The sequence below is a fragment of the Ictalurus furcatus genome, chromosome 2, assembly GCF_023375685.1.
Source record: "Ictalurus furcatus strain D&B chromosome 2, Billie_1.0, whole genome shotgun sequence".
NCBI lineage: Eukaryota > Metazoa > Chordata > Actinopteri > Siluriformes > Ictaluridae > Ictalurus > Ictalurus furcatus.
The window spans coordinates 4,690,730-4,706,300 of record NC_071256.1 but is presented as its reverse complement, the minus strand read 5'-3'; the positions used below and the strand labels follow the sequence as shown (position 1 = coordinate 4,706,300).

General features: G+C 39.9%; 1 protein-coding gene across 4 annotated transcripts in view; it reads right to left on the bottom strand.

Moving 5' to 3' along the window:
- The window catches only part of ankrd6b (ankyrin repeat domain 6b), a 33,884-nt gene extending 19,235 nt beyond the window's left edge, over positions 1-14,649 (bottom strand). For 2 of the 4 annotated variants that reach the window (XM_053644123.1, XM_053644150.1), the window contains exon 1: positions 13,613-14,649. The gene's annotated coding sequence lies outside the window, so the exon portion shown is untranslated. Of the gene's footprint in view, positions 1-9,681; positions 9,772-13,612 lie in introns of all 4 variants that reach the window. The other 2 variants (XM_053644131.1, XM_053644140.1) reach the window with 2 other exon arrangements.
- Between the last annotated feature and the right edge of the window lie 922 nt (positions 14,650-15,571).

Below are 15,571 nucleotides of genomic sequence, written 5' to 3'. Positions count from 1 at the left end.
GCGTACTTACCTACTATATAGTAGCTAATACACATGTATTTCGCCTACTATATAGTAGGCAAGTACGCGGTTTGGGACGCAGCCGTGCTCTCTTGTTTACCGTCAAACGGTTGAGCGCTGCCGTGTGTGATCGTGTCCTGTCGCAAAATGCGGTGAAAACTCTCACACGACGTTAAGAGTGTGATTAAGGTGTGTACATGTCTGTAATACATGTCGATAATGCGACTAAAACAGGAGTACTCCACACGTCTTAATTCCATTTGTGTTTACTTCGAGTATGACTTTAGTCGGATTAAAGTCATCAATAATCGCTGTTTACGTGCTAGTTTCTTAATCAGGGTAGCGTCTTAATCGGATTAATATCGCATTATTGTTGTCCGTGTAAACGTACTGAGTGCTCGGTGCAGGACGTGTCCAATCACGGGCCGTTCTTGCATGAAATTTTTGTAGGATTTCACAATGTGTGTGTGTTTATCTAATGCTCTCAGTGTGAACACTCTTCCAGGAAGGTGCACAGATTCCAGTGACAAGATGAACGAGTCAGGTTATCTGACACCCAGTCCTGAAAGTGAATATCTTTCATATGTGGAACATGGTACTACCCCTGAGTTCACCTGACGTGATCTGCAGATAAGCTGTACGGGCGTTTTCAGACCTGTAGATCTGTGCTTTTGTCCCCCGAAACCGGGACTTAAATTGTTACGACGTTGCAGTTTCTCCTTGGCTCGGTTCACTTTCACAAGGCGGCGTTTCAAAGCGTAGCAGAATGTGTTTATGCAAGTCACATGTGAGTAATCCGTCCTCTCATTGGTCACCTCTTTACGTTCCAGGCTTCTGCTCACAGCGCTCATCCGTCAAGATGGACAGACAGCAGCTCCGCGCGCTTAGTGTGGCTTTCTTTTTAGCTGTAGTTATTATAATTGATCTAATTTATACGTTTCACTGAGCAATCGAAGCCATATCATCTTGGGACACGCGCTGAACACCTTGTAAACCTTATGCGCTTTTTGAAAGTTGTTCAGTAATCTGTTCGCCAGATCAAATTTCAATGAGGCATTTTACCTCGTCTTTGGTCGGCTTGTCGGTCCGCTGGGTCGGATTGCTTTCCCACCGCAAGCGAACCGTTCCAGAGTTCGATTGCCATCGGGCCGTTTGTTTCGAGCGCGATTGCCGTGTTCGTACGTATCGAAACGAACTGAACCAAGGGAGAAAACGCACCAGGTTCCCAAACAAACGCTCGAAACGAGCCAGGTGTGAAAGCTGTCCGTCTTTAAACTAAGACTTCTTCATCAAGCACTTGAATCTGTACATATTTTAAAAAATTTTAGGTGGATGGAATTCTTAGGCCCTGATCTAGTGAACTAGCATGAGGATATGGTTTTGATAGCGACTACAAAACACTTCCGTAAGTCACTCTGGATAAGGGAGTCTGCCAATTGCTGTAAATGTAAATGCCTGGCTTTTCCTCATGGATCTGGGATTTATTTCCGGCTTTTACAAGCACACAACCTCCGGTCTGGGTAAAAGCTCAGGTGAGAAAAAGCCCTAGGTGTCTCTTTGAGTAACAGATCAATGAGTTGGAGATTTCAGGCAACTGTACCTCAATGGTTCTCTGGATGGTTCTCAAGCTTTAAAGAGTACGTAGTTCACAATTCATAGAACCTTTTTTTTCTGAGAAGGAAACTAACTACTGTAGAATTAAGGGTCGAAATTTACATCCAGCTGTTTTTAGTGACGATATCTACGTGTTATTAAAAGCACTAGAGAAACAAAACTGAATTTGAATTCAATTCAGATTCATTCCGAATAGCTTACTAGATCACTTACGGAATCCTTTTTATTATTTTTTTTCCAAACCTGTAGCGTTGAAGCTTTCTAGAACGTTTTCAGCGGTTTCGGACTTTGGACCGGCTTCGAGTGAAATCCCAGAAGAGGGCTCTCCTCTGTGCCAAGCAAGATTGCACAAGACACTCTCAGATTCCTAAAACGAACGTCCTGTTCAAAACAAAGACTAGCAGGGATGTACATTTCTAGGATAGCAGCGGGGATAAAGTCTCGAAAACAAAACTGAGCCGTCGGTTTGATCATCTAGACCACCCCGGAATTCAAAGAAGCTCGGAGACAGATTCTCTTTTATCACATTTTCAGGAACCATTCATATCAGACCAAAAAAGCACCATGGTAACAGACTGAAAAGACCCTCTCCTGACCGGAAGAAAAATGAATTAGTCTTAAGGAGGAGACGTTGTCCCTCTCTGGTCCCCCTAAACACTGCTTCATACAATAGCAAGCAGGCTCTTGGGTGCAGCTAGGCAACCAGGCTTTTCTCTAACAGTACGAAAACTCCAGACAGAAATGTTGGCTTGTTCAGCCAGCCGTAGAGTCAAGGTGAACAATATATCATTTGTTAAATGCTATCACAACACTAAGTTTTGCGGAACTGAAAGCTTTCTACACGAACAGTTAACGTTAACATTATTCCTGTTACGATAATTACGTTATCGACTTACGTATCGTACGATATACAGACGTGACTTCGATCGTTTCTGCTGTTTGTTTACATAAGAGTGAATTTCGCCAACGTTTTTTAGCCGTCCGCTCTGCTTCCGTCCTCTCGTCTGCTCTAGGACTTATTCGAATAATCGTCGAATCTAAGATAGAAACGCACGTTCGAATGCAAAAACGGTGTGCGTTCGAAGTTAAGATGTGTAGCAAGCACTAGCATGGATTTTTAATTAAAAGATGCTGTTGACAAAATGACACGAAAGATATTAATAAGGCGTTAATGTTTTTTGAAGAAGAAAAATCTAGAAAGAATAGTATCAGTGTTGGAAATAACCCGGTCGTAGTCAGTAATGTCGGGGGCTGAGCCGCTTAAGCTGCGTGACCAGATTCGGTTATTTCAGGCCTCTGCTTTTAAGCGGTGATGTCACACAGATGTGAATTAGATCAATGCTAATTTGTGCAGTTTGTGCTTTGATTTCCATCCTGCTCAAGTTTCCGTAATCGAGTAAAAACCGCGTCTGTAGCCTTTCTCGGGCAATAAGCCATTATGTGGGTGTGTCTGTGTGTCCATATGCCTATGCTCTTTATCTCTCTGGATATACTATGTCCACGTCTATGAGTTATAGTCCCTGCTCTATTCCCTGGGGACCTGATTAGTAGGTTTAGAGTTCAAGGAGCACCAGGTGTGTAATGGGCATCTAATGGTTTCATGATGGGTGGTAATGGATGCAGGAGCAGAAGGTGCGTTATCACAGTCCCACAGCGCATCACATACATGCTACAGAGATGGATTCGCTGATTGCCGTGGCTTCCGCGTGCCGGAGGGCGAGAGTAGTTTCAGAGCTGTTCGAGGAGGGACAGCATGGCTTTCATTTTGCTTCACAGAAGGATTCAGAAAGGCATGTTTGCTTGGATTACAGCGCCTGCAGATAAAGTGCTTATTCAGGTTGTTTGCAGACTTACTAAGCCGTATTATTCGTTTAGTTTAAACCAAAATCTCCAGCAAAGAACGACTGATAATTAAAATAAGTAATAAAACACTTACAGCTTGCTGTCGAAGGAAAAAAAAATGAATATTGACACACGACCCTCTCTCTGTTATTTCTGTCTTCAACGTTAACACCAAAGAAAAAAAAAATGGCAGAAATTCGACGTTTAAAATAAATAAATAAATCCATTTATTCGGCACAGAATGTTAACTAGGCCTGTCAGGATGACCGCTTTTGTTGGACGATATATCGTGCCAGAAATAACTGCGGCAAACGATATTACTGTCGTTTAAAGACCATTTTATGCCACTGATATAACGATGACGTAATAATGCAAGTACACCCTTTCTAAAACCAACAAACTTTTCATTTTTAAAAGTTATTCAGATATTGAGATTGAGATATTGAGTGTCAAAAAATAGTTTTTGTCTTCTGACGAAAATATCCATTAAATTCAGTCAGTATTCGGTCATGTCATATTTATTAATTTCAGTCAATCTTACTCGGACTAAAACGGCAGTGAAGATCAGTCAAAGGCGTTTTAGTTCACGCGAAAATGCAAAAATCAAACCACATATTCACACGCTTTATACGTTACCTTAAACATGTCTCAAGAAAAACACGTGAAAACCTGATCTCCTGAAATAATAACGTTACAACGAGTTCGCTACGGTAATACAACACTGTCAATTCTTTCCGCTTTAGTTCTTCGTTGTGCGTGTTTTAGCATTTGAGCGTAGATCTACTGAAAACGTTTTTCGGCCAAATGAAAAAATTGAATCCCTTTCCATGCTGAATTTAAAAAAATATGTATGCGTTCTAAAAGTGATATAGGTATAGTAGTAGGGGGAAAAAAAAGTAAATATGAATTAAAAATAGTGCTGCTTGAAAGTTTTTGAACCCTTTAGAATTTTCTATATTTCTGCATAAATCATCAGATTTTCACATAAGTTCTAAAAGTAGATAAAGAGAACTCGTTTAAATAAATGAGACAAAAATATTCTACTTGGTCATTTATTTATTGATGAAAATGATCCAATATTACATATCTGTGAGTGGCAAAAGTATGTGTACCTTTGCTTTCAGTATCTGGTGTGACCCCCTTGTGCAGTAATAACTGCAGATAAACGTTTGCGGTAACTGTTCATCAGTGCTGCACATCGGCTTGGAGGAATTTTATCCCTTTCCTCAGTACAGAACAGCTTCAACTCTGGGATGTTGGTGGGTTTCCTCACATGAACTGCTCACTTCAGGTCCTTCCACAACATCTCTATTGGATTAAAGTCAGGACTCTGACTTGGCCGTTCCAAAACATTAACTTTATTCTTCTTTAACCGTTCTTTGGTAGAAGGACTCGTGTGTTTAGGGTCGTTGTCTTCCTTTCTCTTGAGATTCAGTTCATGGACAGATGTCCTGACATTTTCCTGTAGAATTCGCTGGTATAATTCAGAATTCATTGTTTCATCAATGATGGCAAACCGTCCTGGACCAGATGAAGCAAAACAGCCCCAAACCATGACACTACCACCACCATGTTTCACAGATGGGATAAGGTTCTTATGCTGGAATGCAGTGTTTTCCTTTCTCCAAACATAACGCTTCCCATCTATCCACAAAACATTTTTTTCCAATAGCGTTCTGGCTTGTCCACGTGATCTTTAGCAAACTGCAGATGTGCAGCAATGTTCTTTTTAGAGGGCAGTGGCTTTTCTCCTTGCAGTCCTGCCATGCACACCAGTGTTGTTCAGTGGACTCATGAACATTAGCCAATGTGCGAGAGGCCTTTATTTGCTTAGAGTTCCTTCGTGACCTCGTGGACTATTACACGTCTTGATCACAAAGGAGTGATCTTTGTTGGTCTCCACTCCTGGGGAGTGTAACGATGGTCTTGAATTTCCTCCATTTGTACACAATCTGCCTGACTGTGAATCGGTGGAGTCCAAACTCTTCAGAAATGGTTTTGTAACCTTTTCCAGCCTGATGAGCTTCAACAACTCTTTATCTGAGGTCCTCAGAAATCTCCTTTGTTCGTGCCATGATACACTTCCACAAACACGTGTCGTGAAGATCAGACTCTCGTAGATCCCTGTTCTTTAAATAAAAATGGGCGCTCACTCACATCTGAAGATCATCCCATTGATTGAAAACACCTGATTCACCTTCAGATTAATCGCTAATGACTGCTAATAGTTTCATTGGGTTCGCTTTGTCTACTTTTAGGACTTGTGTGAAAATCACATGATGTGTTACGTCATATTTATGCAGAAATATAGAAAATTCAAAACTCTTCACAAACTTACACATCACTTTACTAAACATTTTAAGCAATAATGGTCATTTCAAAGTCATTTAAAATACACTCTTGCCTTGCTTCATACCTGTTATACCATGCGCTCTCTCTCTCTCTCTCTCTCTCTCTCTCTCTCTCTCTCTCTCTCTCTCAGGGTCAAAATAAGCTGTGAATAAAGCAAGCAAACAATGAGTTGAACTGTGGCTTCAAGGATCCTTAGGGGATTTTCAGCCCGCTGCCGGCTCTTACAGTGTTAATCAGCCCTGACCAGATGACCTCTTCTCTCACACTCTTACTCTCCGGTGGCGGAAGAAGGGCTTCCCACAATCTGGTGCTTAACATCATGCACCATTAAGACTTGTGCTGCTTTTCTTTAAATAAAACATCAAACTCATGTAGACTACTTTTTCAGTCGTTCACTGACAAAAGTGTTCACAGTAAATCAGCTTAATCAGAAGCCAGACAGACCGGAATGGTCCTTTCCTACCTGTAAAACCTAAGAAGTCCTAAGAAATCCAAATCCAATTTAGACTTGCTCACAGATCCACAGAATGTCTCGAAATCGGAGGAGAGAAATGGAGTGTTTCTTCTCTGGTTGTGATCTGGTAATGAGCAGGGTGTGTGTTGTGTGTGTGTGTGTGTGTGTTAGCCGGTTCCTCTCGTCCGTTCCCTGCCACGCAGCATTAGCATATCTACAGGCTGACTGGCAGCTCTTTACAGCCCGATGAATTAATGAGCCGTATGTCAGACCCCCACCCCCCAGTCCCCAGTCCCGACTTTCACATGGAGGCCCCGTGTTCTCTTTCTCTGCTATGGACACATAAATCCCGGCTGTCTTTTGATGCGCTGACACACACATACACCTATGCGTGTGCATATACAAACAAAACACACACTAATATAAATTCATATATTAAATACTGAAATTTGACATATTGTCCACCACAGCTCTCTCAGCACGCAGCAATAATGATTCTTTGTTAGGAAGAAGAAGAAAAAAAAAAAAAAACGTAAATGAACATTAATCACAATGACGTGACCATGCTAAGATGTCCAGAGCCTTCTTTTAACAACTTTTCTCTGGTTGTACATCAGCCGATCTAAAAAGGTGTCCTGATGCTGGAGGGCAGGGTGGGAAGAGCCTGTGTATAGTCATTAAGGGAGGTCAGACAGAGGTTAGGTCCTTAAGAACGGCTCTCCTGAGAATGCGCAAATGTTCTGGAAGTCTCCAGCTCTGGCCCTTGTCTCCGGCGAGGCGGCTGCAGAATTTACTGCTTAATCCCTATTCAGTTCAGGGCTTGAGGGTTTGTAGACTTTATGAAGCTTTACAGAAATCTGCATGTAGATTTAGACGAATCTCTTGACTACATGAGGAAGAATCCTCGAGTGGAAACCGATTCAAAAGGGAGAGTGGAGTTATAAATCATTACAGGTGTAGAAGAGGAAAAGCAAACGACTGGATACAAGTGTACAGTCTCCATGTGAGATTATCAGATTATGAAACAAGGGCGAGTCTCGTAGTGATGGCTCGTTCATGAGCGATTTGTTCATTTTAAACAAATCTTTTATATGACTCGGGAATCACGAGTTGTCTCAGAGAGTGAGTCGTTCATTTTGTGTTGGCCGCGCAACATCCTTTCTTTCGTTTGTAACGTGAAAACCGCATAGTCTCTGTACAGGGAATAGAAATAATCCGCTCACGTCATGTGACGTCATCACAACGCGCATTCAGCCAAAGCCCTCTTCGATGCGTCGAACGTAAGTACAGCTAAAAGGTCTCGTTTACCAACAAACATCGCTCCAAAAGAGTGCGCTAAACAATTTTCCGGAATTGCAATTCCGCCGATTCAAGTAATTTTCCACAAAAAAAAAAAAGCACAAAAACTCCGCGAGTTGCATCGCAAATTTCGAACGAAATAGCAGCAAAATCAAGCCTCTTTAGCCGCAACGATCACAAAAAAACATCAGCGAAATCCTGTACAGACTGGTATAGTCAAAACAAGAACTAACTTGTTTCATGGATGTTACACAACATATACTGTAAATGGTTAAAATGATATAATGATATAATTACTCTCCATGCATTCTAGATTATTACATATGCTTTAGAGCCCATAAATGCATTTATAGTCTGATTTAGTAGTATAGAAACACATAAATCTGATCCTTCCACATCTGATTTGAATTGGATTGGATGCATATCTGATAGAAGGTCCCGCGAACATGTCAGTTCAGAGCAGAGGACAGATGGGTTAAAAAAAAAACAAAAAAAAACATGCATATGTGAAGCGCAAATGCAAAAAAAAAAAAAAAAAAAAAAGATCAAATTGCAGCAATAAATAAAAATCCAATAAGGTGTGTAATCTTTAAAGATACTTAATATCGTAAATTTTCTTTAAGAGTATCACAGGACAGCAGTGATCGCTTTATACAAAAAGTGAAGACGGAGAAGGAAACCTATCTTCGGCTTTTGGTTGGTTTTGACACATCTTGAAAAAATTCTATTCTGCATGTCCGCGCGGCGTTGTGATTTGTGTTACACCTAATGACAAAAGCCGTGTGAATGCCTTTCCATCTTTACAGACTCTATTGTGTAATTCTGTGGTTTGCTTTCGTGCTTCGGGGCAGCTGATCTACACCCGGATTCAGAGTTTGAGGGGCTTAAATTACATCCTGCTATGACTCAGTAGCACTGTGTGTGTAATGTGGTTAGTACAGATAATGTAGATAATGTAAACACTGTTAGTCATGTATAGTTCTCGTAAGCGTACAATCAAATATCATCAAACATAATTTGTGGGTATGGTCTTGCTTTTCTGTACGACAACTACCGTGGATTGGATTTTAAAAAGATAAACAGTTTAGCCATATTTCAGTTTAGCTTGTTCTGTTAGCCGTAGCAAACATTAGGAGTGAAGAGTCTAAACCGTCATAAATATGACTTGAGAAATCCCGTCACATTCGCTCATGCTTGCCTGTTGATGTTGTTAGAAATTAAAGTTATGAATATGACCTAAAAATCCTGTCACTTTCACTCAAGTTGCCTGTTAGCTAGAATTAGCCGTGATAAAGGCTATGATGGTGCGTTCAAGTCCTCCTGGGAAGTTCGTATTTACGGGTTGGGAAGTCGTAACTGCGACGTCAGGTGCGTTCAAGTTACGTTGGTCGACGCAAGATGGCATTCACTGAAAATTTCAGCCGTTGCATCCGTTGATCCCACCATGTTTTGTTACTGACACGTCCCTAACGTTCACGTGCGTTCAACTCGTAAATACGATCTTTCCGACATGACTTTGAACGCACCATGATACGATTAAAGCTCGTAACTCAGAATTGACTACCTTCCACTATGAAATTCTATTTGTTTACATCAAACAGACAGTCGGTTGAATCTAGAACATACTTGGCCGTACAATTCATGTGTCTTGAGAACGTACATATGAACTCATGAGCGCTAATGTTAGCTAGCTAGCTCGTTAATAACAAAACACACACTTTCATGAAGGCGTCCAGTCTTTTCCTACTTTGTAGCTTGCATGCGTGCGCCGAACTTGAAAAGTCCTAGTTCAGAATTCCCACTTCCAAGTTAAATCGAATGCAGCATTATTAACATTTATGAATACAACTTAAAATTCCCTGTCAGGAATCCTGTCAGTTTAGCTCAGGTTCGCCTGCTGATAGGGTGAACAGTGAAGATTATAAGCATTTATGGACACGACTTAAAAATCCTCACAGAAATCCTGTCAGGTTAGCTCAACTGCTATAGTGAATGTTTTGGCTCCTGAAGCGCTGCATATTTGAATGCGGAGGTACTCGTACTGTAAACTCATCAACAGGTAATTGACTCTCTGGCCTGGGTCTTTGTACCTCTACACACACACACACACACACACACACCCAAGCCCTTCCCGTCAGGAGATGTCACTTGATCTCACATTAAAGCCTGAAGTTACATCCACTGTTTGTCTGTTCTCTGGAACTGGAACTCTGGAACACACACACACACACACACACACACACACAGAACCATGAAGGAACAGTGAGATCTCCACTCTGTCCAGCTTTTCATACAGCAGGTGAAAGTCATACGTGTCCCACATCACACTCATTTTTTTCTTCAGTAGCAACCAAGTTTGTTAGCCAAAGTTAGCAAATGTCTGTTATGGTTTCTTCTGATCATTCCCGCCTACAGCTTCACCTGTGCCTGAACCAAATTGTCCGATTTGCCTTCCTTGTGCACTTGGCTTTCAATTTTTCAATGGAGAGAATATTTATAAAAATAAATAAATAAATAAATAAATAAATAAATAAATAAAGGTGGCCTGACCGGGTTAGTGGCAGGAAGGAAGATCTGACGTGGGAGCGGGCGGGAAAGAGGAATATTACAGCAGAGTGATAAACAGCCTGGAGGCCCGTGAATTAAAGACCTGACAGAAGGAGAAAAGAAGCGAAAGAAAACGCAATGCTAGCACCCATTATGAATATAAAGCGTGTATTTATTGATCTTTATGGCGGTGCTTATTTCTTTGTAATGAGGTAGCGATGCTTTGTATTTTATAAACCATAATAATACTCCGTAAAGTTCCAACAAAGTACTGCAATTGACTCGTAGATGACTTATAAACATGACGCAACATGTAGCTGAATTAATTTACTCTTATTTATTTTTTAGGGTGTGCAGGTTGCATTAAAAAAAAAAAAAGTGATAGTTGAATAGTTTGAGCATTTACACGTCTGTAAATACTTCACTAAATAAACAAACAAGTAAATAAATGGTGCAGAAGCTGCATGCTAGCTAATCTTGCTAACCTAGCATACGTTAGTGATGTGAGGACAAATTGCGAATTGAAATGAGCTGTAATTTGTCACAGTTGCAATATTTTGATACAAGGTTTCAGTTTTTATCCCCCGAGTATATTCTAACATTTCTTGCATTACTTGACTGACTCAGTTCTAGCATTTGTAGGCCTAATGCCTAATGCTGTAGCAAATGCTAGTCATTGACTACGTTTACATGGACAGCATTAATCTAATTACTGACCTTAATCTGAGTAAGATAATAATGTGATTAAGGTGTTTACATGAGTCGCTTTTAGAATACTCCTGTCATGTTCCCGTTTTACATGTTTTAGAACATAATTAGATTAAGACCCCGCGTCATTACGTCACCGCGCCACGCCGTCCGACGTGCCTCCAGAATTTCACGTATCGACATACAGTTCGTCTTCGTTATGGTACCGTATACAGTTTTGGGTGTTTTTATAAAAAAATTTTTACGAACGCTTTAAGTGCAGTTAATTATTTGTCATGCTATACGTGCTAATAGACGACTGCTTGAAGCCGTGGGTGTGTCCCAAATCGCGTAGTTACCGTCTATATAGTAGCCGAGATACATGTATTTTTCCCCACTACAGGCCTATAGTAGGTAAGTATGCGATTTGGGACGCGGCCGAACTCTCTTATTCGCCGTAAAACTGCCGTGTGTGATCGTGTCCTGTCGCAAAATGCGGTGAAAACTCTCTCACGACGTTCATAATGTGATAAAGGTATTTACATGTCTGTAATACACGTCCATAATGTGACTAAAACAGGAGTACTCCACCCGTCTTAATTAGATTATTGCTTACTTCGATTATGACCTTAATTAGATTAAGATAAGTACAAATTGCTGTTTACATGGTAGTTTCTTAATTAGAGTATGGTCTTAATCGGGTTAAGAGTGGATTATTGTTGTCCATGTAAACGCAGCTAGTGTCAAGTTCTTAAACACATCTGAAAATTTTAGGAGTTAGCTCAGCCGCTAAGTTTTGTGCTATTCCCCTGAAAAATTCTTTGTATGAAGCGCGAGAAGAGTTTGTAAAAATGCTTCCAATGTATTGTAAAAAAAAATTTAATAATTACACCGATCAGCCATAACATTAAAACCAGTGACAGGTGACGTGAATAACGTTGATTATCTCGTTACAATGGCACCTGTCAAGGGGTGGGATATATTTATTAATCAGCAAGTGAACAGTCGGTTCTTGAAATTGATGTGTTGGAAGCAGGAGAAATGGGCAAGCGTGAGGATCTGAGGGCCGTAACAGGAAGTACTGCATACATATTTTCCATACTATAAAAGAATGATGTTATTAGTTAATCCTCTTTAACGAGCAACCGCTCATGCATTAACATGACTGCATTTCATACAAACTGATCAGATAAAAAAAAAATGTTGTATGTGTATCCTTGCTGTAAACTCAGTTGCTCTTTACCCTACAGAGATCCCTAACATGAACTAGCTACCGCACGTCTAATACAAACCGAAACACTTGAGCTTGATGTGTTCCTTTTCTCACACACACACACACACACACACACCAGGTGCTATTTGCATTGTTTTGACTGTGGTTAAAATCCTCCTTGAACAGGAAAACCTCAATCATCTCACACATAAAAGCCATCAGCCGCTACACACCGATAGGCAGCTCCATGTGAAGTGGGTTAACACTCTTTTAATCCATCACATCCTTTCTTCTGAATGAAAGACCAGCAGTATACACTGTAATTAGTGTAAGTAATTTCTCCCCGAACGTCTTATGACAAGTGCAAACGCAGTAGGATTAAATTAGCATTTATAATGTTAAACCGCTCTCTAGGCTCTTGACGGTTAAGCATTCAACACTTCAGTGTCGCAATATTTTTCGTCTAACATCCCAGTCTGTCGCGTGTTATTCCTTACACCACAGCAGTACTTCCCAGTCCATACAGGAGTTGTTTTGTGATTGCTGCGGGCAAAAATGCTTGATTTTGCTGTGGCTTTTTTTTCCCCCCCCAAAAGTATTCTGTGGAAAACTACTTGAATTTCGCGAAATTATTTTCTTCGCATACCCCAGCACGTCAGGAAGTTGGGGTCAGAGTGCAGGGTCAGCCGTGATACAGCGCCCCCTGGAGCAGAGAGCCTTGATCAAGGGCCCAACAGTGGCAGATTGGCAGTGCTGGGGCTTGAACCCCCGACCTTCCGATCAGTAACCCAGAGCCTTAACTATCAAGTCATCACTACCCCTACCCCAATATTGCCCCCCCCTTAACTGTATAGACTAGGCAAAACTGTTTGCTATCCCAAACAGTGGATAGGTGTGTTACTGTAAATAAATTACTTAACAAATTACTGCAAGTAACTTGTAACAGTGTAAAAAAGCAAAACTGTAGTCAATTTAATTTCTAATGAAATTATAATAAACTGACTTAAAAAAAATAAATGAATCAAGTTAATATTTTAAAGTTTTAAAGAGGGGGGCTGGGGGTCCAACATAAATTTTACCTAGGGCCTCCAAATGTCTAGAACCGGCCCTACACACACACACACACACACACCATTTGCAACTCAAGCTGTCACAGCTATTGTGTGTGTGTGTGTGTGTGTGTGTGTGTGTGTGTGTTTCAAGCTATGTTCTATTTTCTGTCCACACATTTAAGAAGTAAAACAATAATAAAAAAAAAAATTTTAAAAAACAAAATGGTGATGAATAGCTACGCATTAACCTGTTAGAGGATCACGTGCGCTCGTGTTCGCGTCCCAAATGTGGCGCATGATCTATATCTGTTTGTTTATCCCTTCTATTCGGCTGTTATGCACGCGCAGCCATCACAACAAATCTGCACACCTAATTCTAACAGAAAAGCAAATCCGCGACCTGCACGCGCGCCTGCATCAATAAACTAAATGCGCAGTGCACAACTTGGAGGAAACGTCTTTGGGGAAAATGACATAAATGAGAGATTAGTCCTGACTTTAGAGCCAGGAGAAGTTTTTTTAAAAAAAATTTAAAAAATAAAAGCATCCTACCTTAGAGAAGAAATCATTCAGCAGCTGAAAATGGTGTGTTTGTATCCAAGTAAACTCCAGAAGTTGGGGCTTAAAAGCAGCTCGCGCGGATACTCGGGGTTTCTGCTGTTTCCTAAAGTTGTGAAATGTGAAGAGAAGAGTGAAGAGGAATCACTGCGCCATCTAGTGTCCAATTTAGCAATTGCTACTGCTGTTACAGGACACCTCCTGTCCATGATATTCCTCTGGCACATCCCAAGCAAGACTAAATTTACTCCTCTAAGCGTAGAGCTGAGCATTTTGAAGGTTTAAAGGTTAAAAATATTAAAAAAATAAATAAATAAATTCCTCACTGATCACGTGATCTCTGCTGCCATCCAAGTCATTCATTTTGTAAATGGAAATTCTGAGTGGACTTGGATTTATTTTTTTAAGTTTAAAATTTGGTTAAAGGGGTAGTTCGCCCAGGTCATCATTTACTCATCCTGATGTCGTTCCAAACCTGTGTGCAGTTCTTTCTTCGGCGCAACACAAAAGAAGATAATTTGAAGAATGTTGGTCACCGACATGGTAGTTTTGGTGCCCACTGACTTCCATTGTATGGACAAACAAAAACAAAACCACACTGAGACCTTTCCCCAAATATCTTCTTTTATGTTCCGCAAAAGAAAGTCAGTCATACAGTTTTGGAACAATATGAGGATGAGTAAATGATGACAGAATGTTCATTTCTGAGTGAACTATCCCTTTAAGCGTTTCCGACATTACCCACAATGCCGTTCGACTTCGACCTGCTGATAATGGTGCCAGTGAGATTAATGCCATATTCGAATGACCTCGTACTGTAAGTGCTCATTTGCAGGTTGGAACGAAGTCTTTTTTGACCTCGGCGAATTCTATGGAAGCCCGTTTCCACCGTGGAGAAAAGAAAAAAAATTGAGAATCGCAGCTTTATATCTCATAATTCTGACCTTTTTTTGTCACAATTACGAGTTTATATTTCCTAATCCAGACTTTTTTTCTCACAGTTGTGAGTTAATTCTGACATTATTTCTCTCAATTAAGAGTTTACGTCTTGCAATTCTGAATTTATCTCGCAATTACGAGTATATATCTCACTATTCTGACTTTATTTATCACAATTACGAGTTTATATCACACTATTCTGACTTTTTTCTCACAATTACGAGTTTATATCACACTATTCTGACTTTATTTATCACAATTACGAGTTTATATCACACTATTCTGACTTTTTTCTCACAATTACGAGTTTATATCTCACTATTCTGACTTTATTTATCACAATTACGAGTTTATATCACACTATTCTGACTTTTTTCTCACAATTACGAGTTTATATCTCACTATTCTGACTTTTTTCTCACAATTACGAGTTTATATCACACTATTCTGACTTTATTTATCACAATTACGAGTTTATATCTCACTATTCTGACTTTATTTATCACAATTACGAGTTTATATCTCACTATTCTGACTTTTTTCTCACAATTACGAGTTTATATCACACTATTCTGACTTTATTTATCACAATTACGAGTTTATATCTCACTATTCTGACTTTATTTATCACAATTACGAGTTTATATCACACTATTCTGACTTTATTTATCACAATTACGAGTTTATATCACACTATTCTGACTTTTTTCTCACAATTACGAGTTTATATCACACTATTCTGACTTTATTTATCACAATTACGAGTTTATATCACACTATTCTGACTTTTTTCTCACAATTACGAGTTTATATCTCACTATTCTGACTTTATTTATCACAATTACGAGTTTATATCACACTATTCTGACTTTTTTCTCACAATTACGAGTTTATATCTCACTATTCTGACTTTTTTCTCACAATTACGAGTTTATATCACACTATTCTGACTTTATTTATCACAATTACGAGTTTATATCTCACTATTCTGACTTTATTTATCACAATTACGAG